The sequence below is a fragment of the Anolis sagrei genome, chromosome 8, assembly GCF_037176765.1.
Source record: "Anolis sagrei isolate rAnoSag1 chromosome 8, rAnoSag1.mat, whole genome shotgun sequence".
Taxonomy (NCBI): Eukaryota; Metazoa; Chordata; class Lepidosauria; order Squamata; family Dactyloidae; genus Anolis; species Anolis sagrei.
Genome location: NC_090028.1, coordinates 5,000,964 through 5,018,765, shown reverse-complemented (window position 1 = coordinate 5,018,765; position 17,802 = coordinate 5,000,964).

Below are 17,802 nucleotides of genomic sequence, written 5' to 3'. Positions count from 1 at the left end.
TGAGGATATTTATTTATTGGCCGTTCGTTTGCCAAGAGTAGCACTACAGGACGCCATTTTTGTTCCTAATTGATTCTATCATAAAAACATGGGGAAGGTTGATTAAACTGCCCAAACTTTGTATTGTCGAAGGCTTTCATGGCCGGAATCACTAGGTTGTTGTAGGTTTTTTCGAGCTATATGGCCATGTTCTAGAGGCATTTTCTCCTGACATTTCGCCTGCATCTATGGCAAGCATCCTCAGAGGTAGTGAGGTGTGTTGGAACTAGGAATATTGGATTCATATATCTGTGGAATGACCAGCGTGGGACAAAGGACTCTTGTCTGCTGGAGCTCGGTATGAATGTTTCAACTGACCACCTTGATTAGCATTTGATAGCCTGGCAGAGCCTGGGGAAATCTATTGTTGAGAGGTGATTAGATGTCCTTGGTTGTTTCCCCTCTGTTGTCTTGCTGTTGTAATTTTAGAGTTTTCAATACTGGTAGCCAGATTTTGTTCATTTTCATGGTTTCCTCCTTTCTGTTGAAATTGGTCCACATGTTTCTTGTGGATTTCAATGGCTTCTGTGTGTCGCCTGACATGGTGGTTGTGAGAGTGGTCCAGCATTTCTGTGTTCTCAAATAATATTCTGTGTCCAGGTTGGTTCATCAGGTGCTTTGCTATGGCTGACTTCTCTGGTTGAAGTAGTCTGCAGTGCCTTTCATGTTCCTTGATTCGTGTTTGGGCAATGCTGTGTTTGGTGGTCCCTATGTAGGGACCACCAAGAGAAGCCATTGAAATCCACAAGCATGTGGACAATTTCAACAGAAAGGAGGAAACCATGAAAATGAACAAAATCTGGCTACCAGTATTAAAAAAAACTCTAAAATTACAACAGCAAAACAACAGAGAGGAAACAATCTGGGATACCCAATCACCTCTCAACAAAAGATTGCCCCAGGCACTGCCAGGCCATCAAGTGCTAATCAAGGTGGTCAGTTGAGACATTCACATCTAGCTCCAGCAGACAAGAGTTCTTTGTCCCACCCTGGTCATTCCATAGATATATAAACTCCTTTTTCCTAGTTCCAACAGACCTTACTACCTCTGAGGATGCTTGCCATAGATGCAGGCGAAATGTCAGGAGAAAAATGCCTCTAGAACATGGCCATATAGCCCGAAAAAACCTACAACAACCCTGCCCAAACTTTGCTTTTGCGGGAGAGACGTCCTGCTATGGCACATTTTGCGCCAGTTTTTCAGTGACTATCTCAACCAATTCAACATAGTTTGTGCCACAAAAACAAAGTTTCGGAGTAGGACAAATACTTTCAAAGTAAGGACCACACAGGGCCCTTCCAGACAGGCCCTATATCCCAGGATCTGATCCCAGGTTTCCTGCTTTAAACTGGATTATATGAGTACGCACTGCCAGATAATTTGGGATAAACCTGGGATCAGATCCTGGGATGTACAGCCTCACTGGAAGGACCCACAGTTAAACAGGAAAGAACACTTTCAAACCAGGAACGAATTTCATTACATAGTGTAATGGAAGTTAAAGGCCAATGATACAGCTGAATACAATCCCACATTATCTGCTTTGAACTGGAATATATGGCAGTGTGGCCTCAGACAACCCAGTTCAAACCAGATATTGTGGGATTTTTCTGCTTTGATATTCTGAATTATATAGCTGTGTGGAAAGGCCCAGGGGCAAAAAAAAAAAAAAATCCGCTTTGGGTTTTAGTCAGAACTTTAAAAGAGAACCTATTTTGAAGAGAAGTTTTGGCAGCCTAGAGAAATGCTTTAAGGTTGATAAAACCTGGAATTACTGCAAAAAAAAGAGCTAGAATCATAGAATCCTAGAGTTGGAAGAGACCTTGTGGGCCATCTAGTCCAACCCCATTCTGCCAAGAAGCAGGAAAATCACATTCAAAGCACCCAATAAGGAATGATGGTGGGCAGTGTTTCCATATGGAATATCTGCTTTGGGTTTCATCAGTTATCCAAGAGGCTGAAGCTTAGCCAAATCAGCTTGCGCAAGTGCAAGACTTAACCCAAAAGTGGTTTCCATGGTCCCATTGGCACAGAAAACAGATCTCAACATCCCTTTCAAAATGTGGGTTCAGCACTGCAGATGTATTCCAGCAAGCTCTCCAAAACAAAGCAATTTTGGAGAGCTTTAACTGGTCAACTGATGGCCTCTTGAATGTGACAGCAACCACATGGTTGCCAGCATCTTGACTCGCCATTGCTCCGGTGCATTTGACGGCACACTGCATGGTGATAGTGCCATGATTCCACTTCAGCTGCCATGGCAACAACTTTTCTAAACCTGGGATTGCTGCAGCAATGGAACTCTCTGCTAGAGAATCGTAAGGATTGCAGGTCCTGTTGGATAAAATCATGGAAGTTAAAATGGAATCATAGTGATATGGCTGTGCAATGTGGAAGGGGCTCAGGCAGGTCTGTAGGTTATAATGCCTCTTGAAATATAGCATTGCCAGTCAATGGATATAGATTAGGGATGGGCAAACTTGACCCCTCCAGGTGTTTAGGACTTCCACAATTTTTAACAGCCTCAGACCCATTCCTTTTCTCTCTCAGCCAATTAAGCTGCGTGCTGGGCCCATAACCAATGTTAGGCTCTGTTGCCTGTGCAGTTTGCAAGGAAGCTTCCTCTACAGCAGGCATGGACAAACTTTGGCCCTCCCTCCAGTTGTTTTGGACTTCAACTCCCACAATTCCTAACAGCCTCAGGCCCCTTCTTTTTCCCTCTCAGCCAACTAAGCTGCGTGCTGGACCCATAACCAACGTTAGGCTCAGTTGCCTGTGCAGAGTGCAAGGAAGCTTCCTCTACAACAGACATGGGCAAACTTTGGCCTCTCTCCAATTGTTTTGGACTTCAACTCCCACAATTCCTAACAGCCTCAGGCCCTTTCCTTTCCTTCCTCAGCCACTTAAGCTGTGTGCTGGGCCCATAACCAATGTTAGACTCTGTTGCCTATGTGGAGTGCAAGGAAGCTTCCTTTACAACAGGCATGGGCAAACTTTGCCCCTCCCTCCAGGTGTTTTGGACTTCAACTCCCACCATTCCTAACAGCCTCAGGCCCTTTCCCTTTTCGCCTCAGCCGTTTAAGCTGCGTGCTGGGCCCATAACCAACGTTAGGCTCTATTGCCTGTGCAGAGTGCAAGGAAACTTCCTCTACAACAGGCATGGGCAAACCTTGGCCCTCCCTCCAATTGTTTTGGACTTCAACTCCCACCATTCCTAACAGCCTCAGGCCCTTTCCTTTCCTTCCTCAGCCACTTAAGCTGCGTTCTGGGCCCATAACCAATTTTAGGCTCTGTTGCCTATGTGGAGTGCAAGGAAGCTTCCTCTACAACAGGCATGGGCAAACTTTGGCCCTCCCTCCAGTTGTTTTGGACTTCAACTCCCACCATTCCTAACAGCCTCAGGCCCTTTCCCTTTTCGCCTCAGCCGTTTAAGCTGCGTGCTGGGCCCATAACCAACATTAGGTGCTGTTGCCTGTGCAGAGTGCAAGGAAACTTCCTCTACAACAGGCATGGGCAAACTTTGGCCCTCCCTCCAATTGTTTTGGACTTCAACTCCCACCATTCCTAACAGCCTCAAGCCCTTTCCTTTCCTTCCTCAGCCACTTAAGCTGTGTGCTGGGCCCATAACCAATGTTAGACTCTGTTGCCTGTGCGGAGTGCAAGGAAGCTTCCTCTACAATAGGCATGGAAAAATTTTGGCCTCCCTCCAATTGTTTTGGACTTCAACTCCCACAATTCCTAACAGCCTCAGGCCCTTCCCTTTCCCCCCTCAGCTGTTTAAGCTGCATGCTGGGCCCATAACCAACGTTAGGTGCTGTTGCCTGTGCAGAGTGCAAGGAAGCTTCCTCTACAACAGGCATGGGCAAACTTTGGCCCTCCCTCCAGGTGTTTTGGACTTCAACTCCCACCATTCCTAACAGCCTCAGGCCCCTTCCTTTTCCCTAGCAGCTGATGGGGACCCTAAAGTTTGCCCAGGCCTGATCTAGATGAAACTAATGTTTGCAGTGATCCGACTGACTAATATAGCACAGTTCAATGCAAACTCCATTATAGATGTCTGCACTGACTATATAATGTAGTTTCAAACTGCATTATATGCTAGTGCAGATCTGGCCTCTATTCATTCCCAATCTACTTTTCTGCTGTTCTCTTGCCGTGCACGAATCCAACATTTGCTCCAATGCAAATCCGGTCCTTTCCTTCTTTTTGGAGACTCTCTTCTGTCGCCTTTTGCCATCGATTTAGTCACGTCAAAGAAGGAGAATTGGGACACTTTTCGCGGAGCGGCTGGTCTTTCCTCCCCTCTTTCCTGAATTTTTTTTTACAGAAGCGATTGTTTTTCTAGTTTTTCCTATTTATTGAATAACTTTTTAGAAGGGCTATCTTTTTAATCGTGGTACGGACCTTGGTATCGTGTGGGTTTTTTTGTGTTCTTCTTTCTTGTCTGCCGGAGGTACTTCGCCTCTGGCGCGCTCTGTATGTGTAAATAATCGCCGTATGTTTGGATCCTGTGTATAAACGGAGGAAGGGGATTTGGTGTTTTCATTTCCAAGCAGGTGAAAACAGATACGAAGCATAAAAGGGACCATACTATCCAAGCTCGCCTTTCTCCGGTCCCAGTTCACATCTATTTTAAGACCAAAGTATTGGAAGGGAAGGGAGAAGAAACCCATAAAACCATCCAATTCTGGCGATATTCATCCTTTGGGTGAAAACAGTCCCTTTATTGCTAAATGCAACTTTCCCATCGGCTCCCCAAACAAAGCTCTCTGGGCAGTGCTGTCATCCATGCATGATACTTACGAGGGGCGTTCATTAAAGATTTCCCCCGTAGACCCACTTCCTGTGGACGGAGAGCAATGAAACTTGGCCCAGTTCTGAGTCCGTCTCTCCTCTGATGCCACCTCAGAACACACACTTCTCCCATCCTTTGAAGCAATTGGGTGACTTGGAATTCTGGGCACCACAAGTCAAGAGCTGGAATGTGTCCAGAGGAGGGCAACTAAAATGATCAAGGGTCTGGAGAACAAGCCCTATGAGGAGCGGCTTAAGGAGCTGGGCATGTTTAGCCTGAAGAAGAGAAGGCTAAGAGGAGATATGATAGCCATGTATAAATATGTGAAAGGAAGACACATGGAGGAGGGAGCAAGCTTGTTTTCTGCTTCCCTGCAGACTGGGACGCAATGGAACAATGGCTTCAAACTACAAGAGAGGAGATTCCATCTGAACATGAGGAAGAACTTCATGACTGTGAGAGCTGTTCAGCAGTGGAACTCTCTGCCCTAGAATGTGTTGGAGGCTGGATGGCCATCTGTCAGGGTTGATTTGAATGCAATATTCCTGCTTCTTGGCAGAATGGGGTTGGACTGGATGGCCCAGGAGGTCTCTTCCAACTCTTTGATTCTATGATTCTAACTGTAAACATCTTGCTTGTAGAGATTGAGAGGTTGCTCCAAAAACCATGTTGTGACTTCGGAAATCCAGTCCAACCCCATTCTGCCAAGAAGCAGGAATATTGTATTCAAAGCACCCCCGACAGATGGCCATCCAGCCTCTGTTTCAAAGCTTCCAAAGAAGGAGCCTCCACCACACTCTGGGGCAGAGAGTTCCACTGCTGAACAGCTCTCACAGTCAGGACGTTCAGACGGAAATTGTTCAGATGTTCCCCATGCTCAGATGGAATCTCCTTTCTTGTAGTTTGAAGCCATTGTTCCATTGCGTCCTAGTCTCCAGGGAAGCAGAAAACAAGCTTGCTCCCTCCTCCCTGTGACTTCCTCTCACATATTTATACATGACTATCACGTCTCCTCTCAGCCTTCTCTTCTTCAAGAAATCCATCCATCCTTCGTGCTGGTCCCAAACTACTGCAAGTGTGACCTTGCCTATGAAGAATTGGGCACGTGCCTTCTTTGGGGGCGGTGAGTCAGGATGCTTCCATGGCATCGACTGGACTTGAGTCTCAGGATCAGAGTGATGGACCCAGCTTTCGTCTTGTGTGATCAGTCTGTTGGAAAACTCCTCCTGGTTTCTTTCCATGGCACATCATTGTCAATATTGTCTGAGAGTATTTCACTCATTCCTGCTTCTGGAAAGGTGTGAGCAGACGGAGAACCCAGCGAGCAGATGCCTTATGCAGGTGAAGATGGTCTTGTGTGATTTTTTTCTCATCTTGATATTTTGGGCTTGGTAGCGAATGTTTACATGGCGATTTTCCAAAATGGCGACCTTTACTTGCTGGATGGTGTGTTCCTCAATAGCAGAGTGGCATCGCCCTGGAATTGGAACTGTTTCCACCGAAGTCCAACCACACTGGAATTCACAATGCCAGTTCGTGACTCCATCATATGATGGGGAATCATCACCATCAACCTCTTTCATCTCATCGAACGTCTTCTTTGGTGTGGTCCCAAACTACTGTGAGCGTGACCTTGCCTGCCAAGAGTTGGGCACATGCCTTCTTTGGAGGCGGTGAGTCAGGATGCTTCCATGGCATTGATTAGACTTGAGTCTCAGGATCAGAGTGATGGACCCAGTTTTCCTCCTGTGAGATCAGTTTGTTGACAAAGTCCTCCTGTTTCTTTCCATGGCACATCATTGTCAAGAGAGCCTGAGAGCATTCGACTTGTTCCTGCTTCTGGAAAGGTGTGAGCAGACGGAGAATCCAGTGAGCAGATTCCTTATGCAGGTGAAGATGGTCTTTTGTGATTTTTTTCCCATGGATCCCACATTCATCTTGACATTTTGGGTTATGGTTATGCAGCGATTTTCCAAAATAGTGACCTCCACTTGCTGGATGGTGTGTTCCTCAATAACAGAATGGGATCGCCCTGGAATGGGAGCTGTTTCCACCGAAGTCCAACCACATTGGAATTCACAATGCCAGTTCGTGACTCCATCATATGATGGGGAATCATCACCATCAACCTCTTTCATCTCATCGAACATCTTCTTTGGTGTGGTCCCAAACTACTGTGAGCGTGACCTTGCCTGCCGAGAGTTGGGCACGTGCCTTCTTTGGAGGCGGTGAGTCAGGATGCTTCCATGGCATCGACTGGACTAGAGTCTCAGGATCAGAGTGATGGACCCAGCTTTCCTCCTGTCTGTTGAGAAAGTCCTCCTGGTTTCTTTCCATGGCACATCATTGTCAAGAGAGCCTGAGAGTATTTGACTCATTCCTGCTTCTGGAAAGATGTGAGCAGCCAGTGGACCCAGCGAGCAGATACCTTATGCATGGGAAGATGGTCTTGGGTGATTTTTTCCACAGACCCCACACTCATCCTGATATTTTGGGCTTCGTGGCAAATGTTTACATGGCAATTTTCCAAAATGGCGACCTCCACTTGCTGGATGGTGTGTTCCTCAATAGCAGAGTGGCATCGCCCTGGAATTGGAACTGTTTCCACCGAAGTCCAACCGCACTGGAATTCACAATGCCAGTTCGTGACTCCATCATATGATGGGGAATCATCACCATCAACCTCTTTCATCTCATCGAACATCTTCTTTGGTGTGGTCCCAAACTACTGTGAGCGTGACCTTGCCTGCCGAGAGTTGGGCACATGCCTTCTTTGCAGGCGGTGAGTCAGGATGCTTCCATGGCATTGATTGGACTTGAGTCTCAGGATCAGAGTGATGGACCCAGTTTTCCTCCTGTGAGATCAGTTTGTTGACAAAGTGCTCCTGGTTTCTTTCCATGGCACATCATTGTCAAGAGAGCCTGAGAGCATTCGACTCGTTCCTGCTTCTGGAAAGGTGTGAGAAGATGGAGGACCCAACGAGCGAATACTTTATGCATGGGAAGATGGTCTTGGGTGATTTTTTCCACGGACTCCACATTCATCTTGACATTTTGGGGTTATGGTTATGCAGCGATTTTCCAAAATAGTGACCTCCACTTGCTGGATGGTGTGTTCCTCAATAGCAGAATGGGATCGCCCTGGAATGGGAGCTGTTTCCAACCACATTGGAATTGACAATGCCAGTTCTTGACTCCATCCTATGATGGGGAATCCTCATCATCAACCTCTTTCATCTCATCGAACGTCTCCTTTGGTGTGCGTCCTTTCAAGGAAAGGAACTTGGTGACTGCTCTGGATTCCACTGGGTCTATTCCCAAACCTCACTCCACTTCGGCACCTGTCACATCAAGACCGTTCTCAGTTCTGGGTTGTACATTGGCACGTATCCTATAGAGACTTATATAATTACTAGGCTTGGGCGATCAAGAAAAAAATTGGTTCTAAACTCGTTTCGTTTCTAGGGTGCGCTAGCGTTTTGAAATTCTGAGGACTTCCGAAATTTAAGATTTCGAAATTTCCGAAATTTCGTAAATTACGAATCGATTCGTTAATGGCGGACGTGATTGCGCAATATGCTAAAAAAACCCTCCAAATGGGACAGGAGGAATTTCTGAAGCTTCCCTCTCCCTCTGTTGTTGACTGTTGGTGTGATAAAACTAACAACAACTATATTATATTATATTATATTATATTATATTATATTATATTATATTATATTATATTATATTATATTATATTATATTATTATATTATATATTATTATAATAATATATTATATTATATATATTATATTATAATATACAATTATAATATAATATAATAATATAGTAATATAATATATATAATATATATAATATAATATATAATATAATAATATAATATAAAATACTATAATATAATAGTATTTTAATAATATAATATAATATATAATATATATTATGTTATTATTATAATATTATTATATAATATATTATATTATAATTGTATATTATATTATATTATATTATATTATATACTAGCTGTACCTGGCAATGCATTGCTGTGGCATAGAGTGAGGGTATGAAAAATAAAGTAATGAGAAATTTTGGGTTAATTATGAAATAATTACGAAATAATTACGAAAATTGTAAAAAATTGTTTCGATTCTTAATTACTCCTCACACTATTCCTGCATGGCTCAATATTGGATCATAAGCTAATTTAAATATGAATCAATAATGAATTACGAAATTAACGAACTGGATCGCCCAAGCCTAATAATTACACATATGCAGTTTCAACGTCCTGTGCTAAATAGAAGTGAGTGAATGGAAATCTTTAATGAACGCCCATCATAAGACCAAAGTATTGGAAGGGAAGGGAGAAGAAACCCATAAAACCATCCAAATCTGGGGATATTTCTCCTTTGGGTGAAAACAACCCAAAGCAACTTTCCCATGTGCTTTCCAAACAAAGTTCTCTTGGGTTGTTGTAGGTTTTTCAGGCCATGTTCTAGAGGCATTTTCTCCTGACGTTTTGCCTGCATCTATGGCAAGCATCCTCAGAGGTTGTGAGGTCTCTTGGCAATGCGACTATCCATGCATGATACTTAGCAAAGTTTTTCTGTTTCATTTTAAGCATTACTTTTTGCCCTTTTCTCTCTCGAGGAAGCATTTTTTGCTTGTGTTTTTATTTAAAATCTATAACCGTTTCCATGCTGAAAACTTTGGGAAATAAACATTTTCAAGGCCCAAATGAGACATAGCAAAAACAATCACGGATCTGATGATGATTCTGCACCAAGATGAATGAGTTGTTGTTACGTGCCTTCAAGCCAGCTCCAATTTACAGCATCCCCTTCCTGGTGTTTTCTTGGCCCCATTTGTTTGCCTCTGAGGCTGAGAGAGTGCGTCTCACTCTAAGCAACCCAGTTGCTTCCCAGTCTTATACTCAGACCATGTTGGTTCTTAATAATGGTAATAAAAATGCAAAAAGTGTGCCCAGATATGTATTGTTGCTGTGAGTTTTCCGGGCTGTGGGTTGCTATGAGTTTTCCGGGCTGTCTGGCCATGTTCCAGAAGCATTCTCTCCTGACGTTTCACCCACATCTATGGCAGACATACTCAGAGGTTGTGAGTTCTCTTGGAAACTAGGAATGCTGACCTTTTTTTGGCTAAATTAAGGTAAAGGTAAAGGTTTCCCCTTGACATTAAGTCTAGTCATGTCAGACTCTGAGGGGTGTTGCTCATCCCCATTTCTAAGCCGAAGAGCCGGCGTTGTCCATAGACACCTCCAAGGTCATGTGGCCAGTATGACTTCATGGAACGCCGTTACCTTCCCACAGAAGGGGTACCTATAGATCTACTCACATTTGCATGTTTTCAAACAACTAGGTTGGCAGGAACTGGGGTTGACAGCGAGAGCTCACCCCACTCCCCGGGTTTGAACCGTCAACCTTTTGGTCAGCAAGTTCAGCAGCTCAGCGGTTGGGGTTCAAATCACTGAACTTTCGGTCAACAAGTTCAGCAACTCAGCGGTTGGGGTTCGAACCACCGACCTTTTGGTCAGCAAGTTCAGCAGCTCAGTGGTTGTGGTTCAAACCACCAACCTTTTGGTCAGCAAGTTCAGCAGCTCAGCTGTTGGAGTTCAAACCACTGACCATTTGGTCAACAAGTTTAACTCAGAGGTTGGCGTTCGAACCGCTGACCTTTTGGTCAGCAAGTTCAACAGCTCAGCGGTTGGAGTTCAAACCACCAACCTTTTGGTCAGCAAGTTCAGCAGCTCAGTGGTTGGAGTTTGAACCGTCAATCTTTTGGTCAGCAAGTTCAGTAGCTCAGCTGTTGGAGTTCAAACCACTGACCTTTTGGTCAGCAAATTCAGCAGCTCAGCGGTTGGGGTTCGAACCACCGACCTTTTGGTCAGTACGTCCAGCAGCTCAGCAATTTAAGCCACTGTGCCACACCAGCGGGCTAAATTACTTTGCCAAAATTCACAACCTCGGAGGATGCGTGCCATAGATGTGGGTGAAGCGTCAGGAGAAAATGCTTCTGTAACATGCCCATACAGCCCGGAAAACTCACAGCCACCTTGTGCCCAGATAGTAGCAAAGACAGGAAAACAAAGTCATGGGTGCCATCTAGGCCATCAATGCTTTAGAAATAAAGAAACTGAATCTTAGCTTTTCCAAGCCTGAGCCAACCAAGTCGTCTCCTAGGTGTCATATGGAGCTCAGAGCCTGCCTTCCATGCCATCTGCTTGCACGTTTGCCTTCCTAAACGTTTCATAATATGCCACATCTGCCTTGCTGAGGAGCAGGCAAACCTCCAAAGTAGTTTTTGTGGCTCCCAATGTACGTAGCTCTAAAGGTGTAGATCAGACATGGGCAAACTTCAGCCCTCCAGGTGTCTTGGAGTTCAATTCCAAATGTGAACACTGGTGGAGTTTGGGGAAAATATACTTTGACATTTGGGAGTTGTAGTTGCTGGGATTTATAGTTCACCTACAATCAAAAAGCATTCTGAACTCCACCAACGATGGAACTGAACCAAACTTGGCACTCAGAACTCCCACGAGCATCAGAAAATACTGGAAGGGCTTGGTGGGCATTGATCTTCAGTTTGGGAGTTGTAGTTCACCTACATCCAGAGAGCACTGTGGACTCAAACAGTGATAGATCTGGACCAAACTTGGCACGAATACTCAATATGCCCAAATGTGAACACTGGTGGAGTTTGGGGAAAATAGACCTTGACATTTGGGAGTTGTAGCTGCTGGGATTTATAGTTCACCTACAATCAAAGAGCATTCTGAACTCCACCGTCGATGGAATTGTCCCAAACTTGGCACTCAGAACTCCCACGAGCATCAGAAAATATTGGAAGGGCTTGGTGGGCATTGAGCTTCAGTTTGGGAGTTGTAGTTCACCTACATCCAGAGAGCACTGTGGACTCAAACAGTGATAGATCTGGACCAAACTTGGCACGAATACTCAATATGCCCAAATGTGAACACTGGTGGAGTTTGGGGAAAATAGACCTTGACATTTGGGAGTTGTAGCTGCTGGGATTTATAGTTCACCTACAATCAAAGAGCATTCTGAACTCCACCGTCGATGGAATTGTCCCAAACTTGGCACTCAGAACTCCCACGAGCATCAGAAAATATTGGAAGGGCTTGGTGGGCATTGAGCTTCAGTTTGGGAGTTGTAGTTCACCTACATCCAGAGAGCACTGTGGACTCAAACAGTGATAGATCTGGACCAAACTTGGCACAAATACTCAATATGCCCAAATGTGAACACTGGTGGAGTTTGGGGAAAATAGACCTTGACATTTGGGAGTTGTAGCTGCTGGGATTTATAGTTCACCTACAATCAAAGAGCATTCTGAACTCCACCAATGATGGAATTGAACCAGACTTGGCACTCAGAACTCCCATGAGCATCAGAAAATACTTGGAAGGGCTTGGTGGGCATTGACCTTCAGTTTAGGAGTTGTAGTTCACCTACATCCACTCTTTGGTGACTCCTCTGGTTCTGACACCTCCTCATGACCACCCCCACCCCCCGGGTCCCGACTCCCAGGTTGAGAAACACTGCTCTAATACTTTTGAACTGGGAACAGCCCTTGCTGATGGCGAGGGATGCTGAGAGTCAGAGTCCAAAGGCATCTATAGTGATTCTCACCCTAATTTGGACACAATATTGGCATTTAAGATTTGTTCCATGACTAATGGCATCTTCAGAGGTTCTGTAGATAGTGAAGCAAGTAGAGCAGCGGTTCTCAACCTTCCTAATGCCGTGAATACTTAATACAGTCCCTCATGTTGTGGTGACCCCCAACCATAATGTTGTTTTCGTTGCTACTTCATAACAATCATTTTACTACTGGTATAAATCATAATGTAAATATCTGATATGCAGGGTGCATTTTCATTCACTGGGCACAAATACCCAATACACCCAAATGTGAATGCTAGTGGGGTTGGGGAAGGATTGATTTTGTCATTTGGGAGTTGTAGTTGCTGAGATTTATAGTTCACTTATAATCAAAGAGCATTCTGAACTCCACCAGCGATAGATTTGAACCAAACTTGGCTCCCATGACCAATGGAAAACACTGGAAGGGTTTGATGGGCATTGACCTTGAGTTTGGGAGTTGTAGTTCACCTATATCCAGAGAGCACTGTGGACTCATGCCATGGTGGATCTGGACCAAACTTGGCATGAATACTCAATATGCCCAAATGTGAACACTGATGGAGTTTGGGGAAAATAGACGTTGACATTTCGGAGTTGTAGTTGCTGGGATTTTTAGTTCACCTACAATCAAAGAGCATTCTGAACTCCACCAGCGATAGATTTGAACCAAACTTGGCTCCCATGACCAATGGAAAACACTGGAAGGGTTTGATGGGCATTGACCTTGAGTTTGGGAGTTGTAGTTCACCTACATCCAGAGAGCACTGTGGACTCAAACAGTGATAGATCTGGACCAAACTTGGCACTAATACTCAATATGCCCAAATGTGAACACTGATGGAGTTTGGGGAAAATAGACGTTGACATTTCGGAGTTGTAGTTGCTGGGATTTTTAGTTCACCTACAATCAAAGAGCATTCTGAACTCCACCAACGATGGAATTGAACCAAACTTGGCACTCAGAACTCCCACGAGCATCTCAAAATATTGGAAGGGCTTGGTGGGCATTGACCTTGAGTTTGGGAGTTGTAGTTCACCTATATCCAGAGAGCACTGTGGACTCATGCCATGGTGGATCTGGACCAAACATGGCATGAATACTCAATATGCCCAAATGTGAATACTGGTGGAGTCTGGGGAAAATAGATCTTGACATTTGAGAGTTGTAGTTGCTGGGATTTATAGTTCACTTATAATCAAAGAGCATTCTGAACTCCACCAGTGATGGATTTGAACCAAACATGGCTCCCATGACCAATGGAAAACACTGGAAGGGTTTGATGGGCATTGACCTTGAGTTTGGGAGTTGTAGTTCACATATATCCAGAGAGCACTGTGGACTCATGCCATGGTGGATCTGGACCAAACTTGGCATGAATACTGAATATGCCCAAATGTGAATACTGGTGGAGTTTGGGGAAAATAGATCTTGACATTTGGGAGTTGTAGTTGCTGGGATTTATAGTTCATTACAATCAAAGACTATTCTGAACTCAACCAGCGATAGAATTGGCTCTAACTTCCCACATGGAATCACCATGACGATCAGAAAATACTATGTTTTCTTATGGTCTTTGGTGACCCCTCTGACACCTCCTCGTGACCCCCAGGTTGAGAAACACTGAAGTAGAGGGTATATATACCTGTGGGCAGTATGGTGTTTGGGAAGGACATTGGCAACATGTTCATGGCCCTCACTATAACCTGAAATGTCATGGGAGGGTTTTTGGTGGCTCCTTAGCACTGTGGGCTAAAGCATTATGTATATAGATGATTAAGATTGAGACTCCTGCAACGAGCACCAATAGACTTGTTGCATCTTCTTCATAATTAAACTTAAGCTAGCCTTTCTTAAGCTGGTGCCCACTGTACGTTTCAGCGACGTTAAGCCAAAAACATCTGGGGAGCTCTTCTGCGTTCATTGAAATGCAACGAACGTGTTGCGGGTGATTTAAACGGGCCTTAATTATATCTGGAATCCCCCTCCAGCCTTTTGCAACGGGACATCTGGCAGTGTAAGGAAGGGACACAAAAAGACTGGAGAAATTCTAATTAGGAAGCAGCGAAAGCTGGGAAAGCGGGGTTTATTTTAAGACAGCATTAGTAGGATTTATGCTATTTCTGAGAATTACGGGGTAGAAAGCAGTGGTTCTGCTGTGCATTTATCCGGGTGCTAATAAAATATGCTCTCTCCCTCCCCCAAAAACAAACTATAGCAGGTATGGGCAAACCCAGTCCCTTGGACTCTTTTCTTAGACCCTCCTTTCTCACACCATCTTATCCTTCCTTCTCTTTCCTTCCTCCTTTCCTCCTTCCCTTCTTTTCTTATCTCCCTCTTTCTCCCTCCCTCCTTCCATTCCTTCCACCCTTTCGTCCTTCCCTCTCTCCCTCCTTCTTTCCTTCCCTTTTTCTTTCCTCCCTCCTTCCCTCTCTTCCTCCTTCCTTCTTTCCTTTTTGTCTTTCCTTCCTTCTCCCTTCTATCCCTCCATTCCCTTCCACCCTTCCTTCCATTCTTCTCTTCTTTCCTTCCTCCCCTCCTTACCTCCCTCTTTCTCCCTCCCCCTTCCTTTCCTTCCACCCTTTCCTCTTTCCACCCTCCTTCCCTGTCTCCCTCTTGCTCCTTCCCTTTTTTCTTCCCTTTTCCTCCCTCCCTTCCACCCATCCTTCTTTACATTCTAGCCTTCCTTTCTTCTCTCTTTCCTCCCTCCTTCCCTCTCTCCCTTCCTTCCTTCCCTGTTATCTTTCCTTCCTTCTCCCTTCCCTCCCTCCATTCCCTTCCTTCCATCCTTCTCTTCTTTCCTTCCTCCCTTCTTTTTCCTTCCTCCTTCCCTTCCTTCCTTACCTCCCTCTTTCTCCCTCCCTCCTTCCTTTCCTTCTACCCTTTTGTCCTTCCTTCCTTCCCTCTTTCCTCCCTCCTTCCCTCTTGCTCCTTCCTTTTTACTTTCCTTCCCTCTTTACTCCCTCCCTTCCACCCATCCTTCTTTGCGTTCTAGCCTTCCTTTCTTCCTTCTCTTTCCTCCTTCCCTCTCTCTCTTCCTCCTTCCTTGTTATCTTTCCTTCTTTCTCCCTTCCCTCCCTCCATTCCCTTCCTTCCTTCCTCCCTTATTTTTCCTTCCTCTTTCCCTTCCTTCCTTACCTCCCTCTTTCTCCTTCCATTCCTTCCACCCTTTTGTCCTTTTTCTTCCTTCCCTCTTTCCTCCTTCCTTCCTTTTTTCCTTCCCTCTTTTCTCCCTTCCCTTCATCCTTCCTTCCCCCCTTCCCTTCCTTCCTTCTCTTTCCTCTCTCCCTTCCTTTCTTCCCGTTTGTCTTTCCTTCTCTCCCTCCCCCCATTCCCTTCCATCCTTCCTTCCATCCTTCTTCTTTCCTCCTCCCTTCTTCTTCCTTCCTTTCCTCCTTCCCTTCCTTCCTTATCTCTCCCTTCCTCCTTTTCTTCCACCCTTTCATTCTTTCTTTTTTTCCCTTTCCCTCTCCCTCTTGCTCTTTCCTTCCTTGCTTTCTTCCTTTCCTCCCTTCCTCCCTCTCTTTCACCAATCCTTCCTTCCTTTTCTTTCCTCCCTCCTTCCCTCTCTCCCTTCCTCCTTCCTTCTTTCTTCCCCTTTGTCTTTCCTTCTCCCTTCCCTCCCTCCATTCCCTTCCATCCTTCTCTTCCTCTTTTCTTTTCCTTCTTCCTTTCCTCCTGGGGGATGTTTAGCTGGGAGAAGAGAAGGTAGAACCCCCTCACTTCCAGCCCGCCCACCTCTAACTTTCCCAAGTTAGAACGTTTGCCCATGCTTCTGCTATAGCCATATCAATGTCTAGGATAATCTGAAAAGATGGGTGCAAAGGATCAGTCTTGCTACCGATCCATATTCCTTTTCATTCTCAACCCCTGCAGTTCATCTACATCTGTTAATGCGGAGAAGCCATAAAAGCTGCATAATGGATGAACACAGATGGAGGGTTGTCATGTTGCCAAGCCAAAAAAAGTGCAGCTCTTCCATCTTTTCCATCAATTCCCCATTTTTTGGATTGAAAGTGAGGGGAAAGGCCGGAGTAAGAATGGCTGCAGACCGAAGACAAAAAGTTGCTCTGGGACGGCTGCAAAATTGTGTAAACAACGCAGGGCAATAAATGACTCATCTGAAAGCATCCTTCTCATCTTGCAAAGGAGACACAATGTGAAAAGCCAAACAGCAGGAAGAGTAAATAGCTCGGTTTTGCACTCCGACTATATATAGACTTAATGTTGTCTTTTCAAAGTTAGGTTTAGTAGATAGATGATTGGCCAAAACTAACACAATGAAGGGACAAATGCAAGAGACTCCACTTAGGCAGAAAAAAGAAAATGTAAAGATACAGAAAAGGGGGCAATGCCTGGCTCAACAGCAGGACATGCAAAAAGTATCTTGGAGTCCTTGTGGACAATAAGTTAAACATGAGCCAACAATGATGTGGCAGCAAAAAAAGCCAATGGGATTTTGGCCTGCATCATTAGGAGCATAGTGTCTAGATCTAGGGAAGACATGCTCCCCATGCTCTATTCTGCCTTGGTTAGACCACACCTAGAATATTGTGTCCAATTCTGGGCACCACAATTGAAGAGAGATATTGACAAGCTGGAATGTGTCCAGAGGAGGGTGACTAAAATGATCAAGGGTCTGGAGAACAAGCCCTATGAGGAGCGGCTTAAGGAGCTGGGCATGTTTAGCCTGAAGAAGAGAAAGCTGAGATGATCCATGGTGAGGGCCATAGATCAAGAGGTGAGGGGAAGTCATAGGGAGGAGGGAGCAGACTTGTTTTCTGCCGCCCTGGAGACTAGGACACAATGGAACAATGGCTTCAAACTACAGGAAAGAAAAGAGATTCCACCTAAACATGAGGAAGAACTTCCTATTTGATTGAGCTGTTCAGCAGTGGAACTCTCTCTCTGCCCTGGAGTGTGGTAGAGGCTCCTTCTTTGGAGTCTTTTAAGCAGAGGCTGGATGGTCATCTGTCAGAGGTGCTTTGAAGGGGATTTTTCTGTTTCTTGGTGAAATGGGATTGGACTAATGGCCCACCAGGTCTCTTCCAACTCTAGGATTCTATGAGTGATCTAAGGAAGAACTGAGAATGCTTGAAACGCTGCTGAATTTGCTAACTGAAAGGATGGCAGTTCGAATCCTGGGAGCGGCATGAGCTCCCGCTGTTAGCCCCAGCTTCTGCTAACCTAGCAGTTCGAAAAAATGCAAATGTGAGTATAGAATCATAGAATCAAAGAGTTGGAAGAGACCTCATGGACCATCCAGTCCAACCCCCTGCCAAGAAGC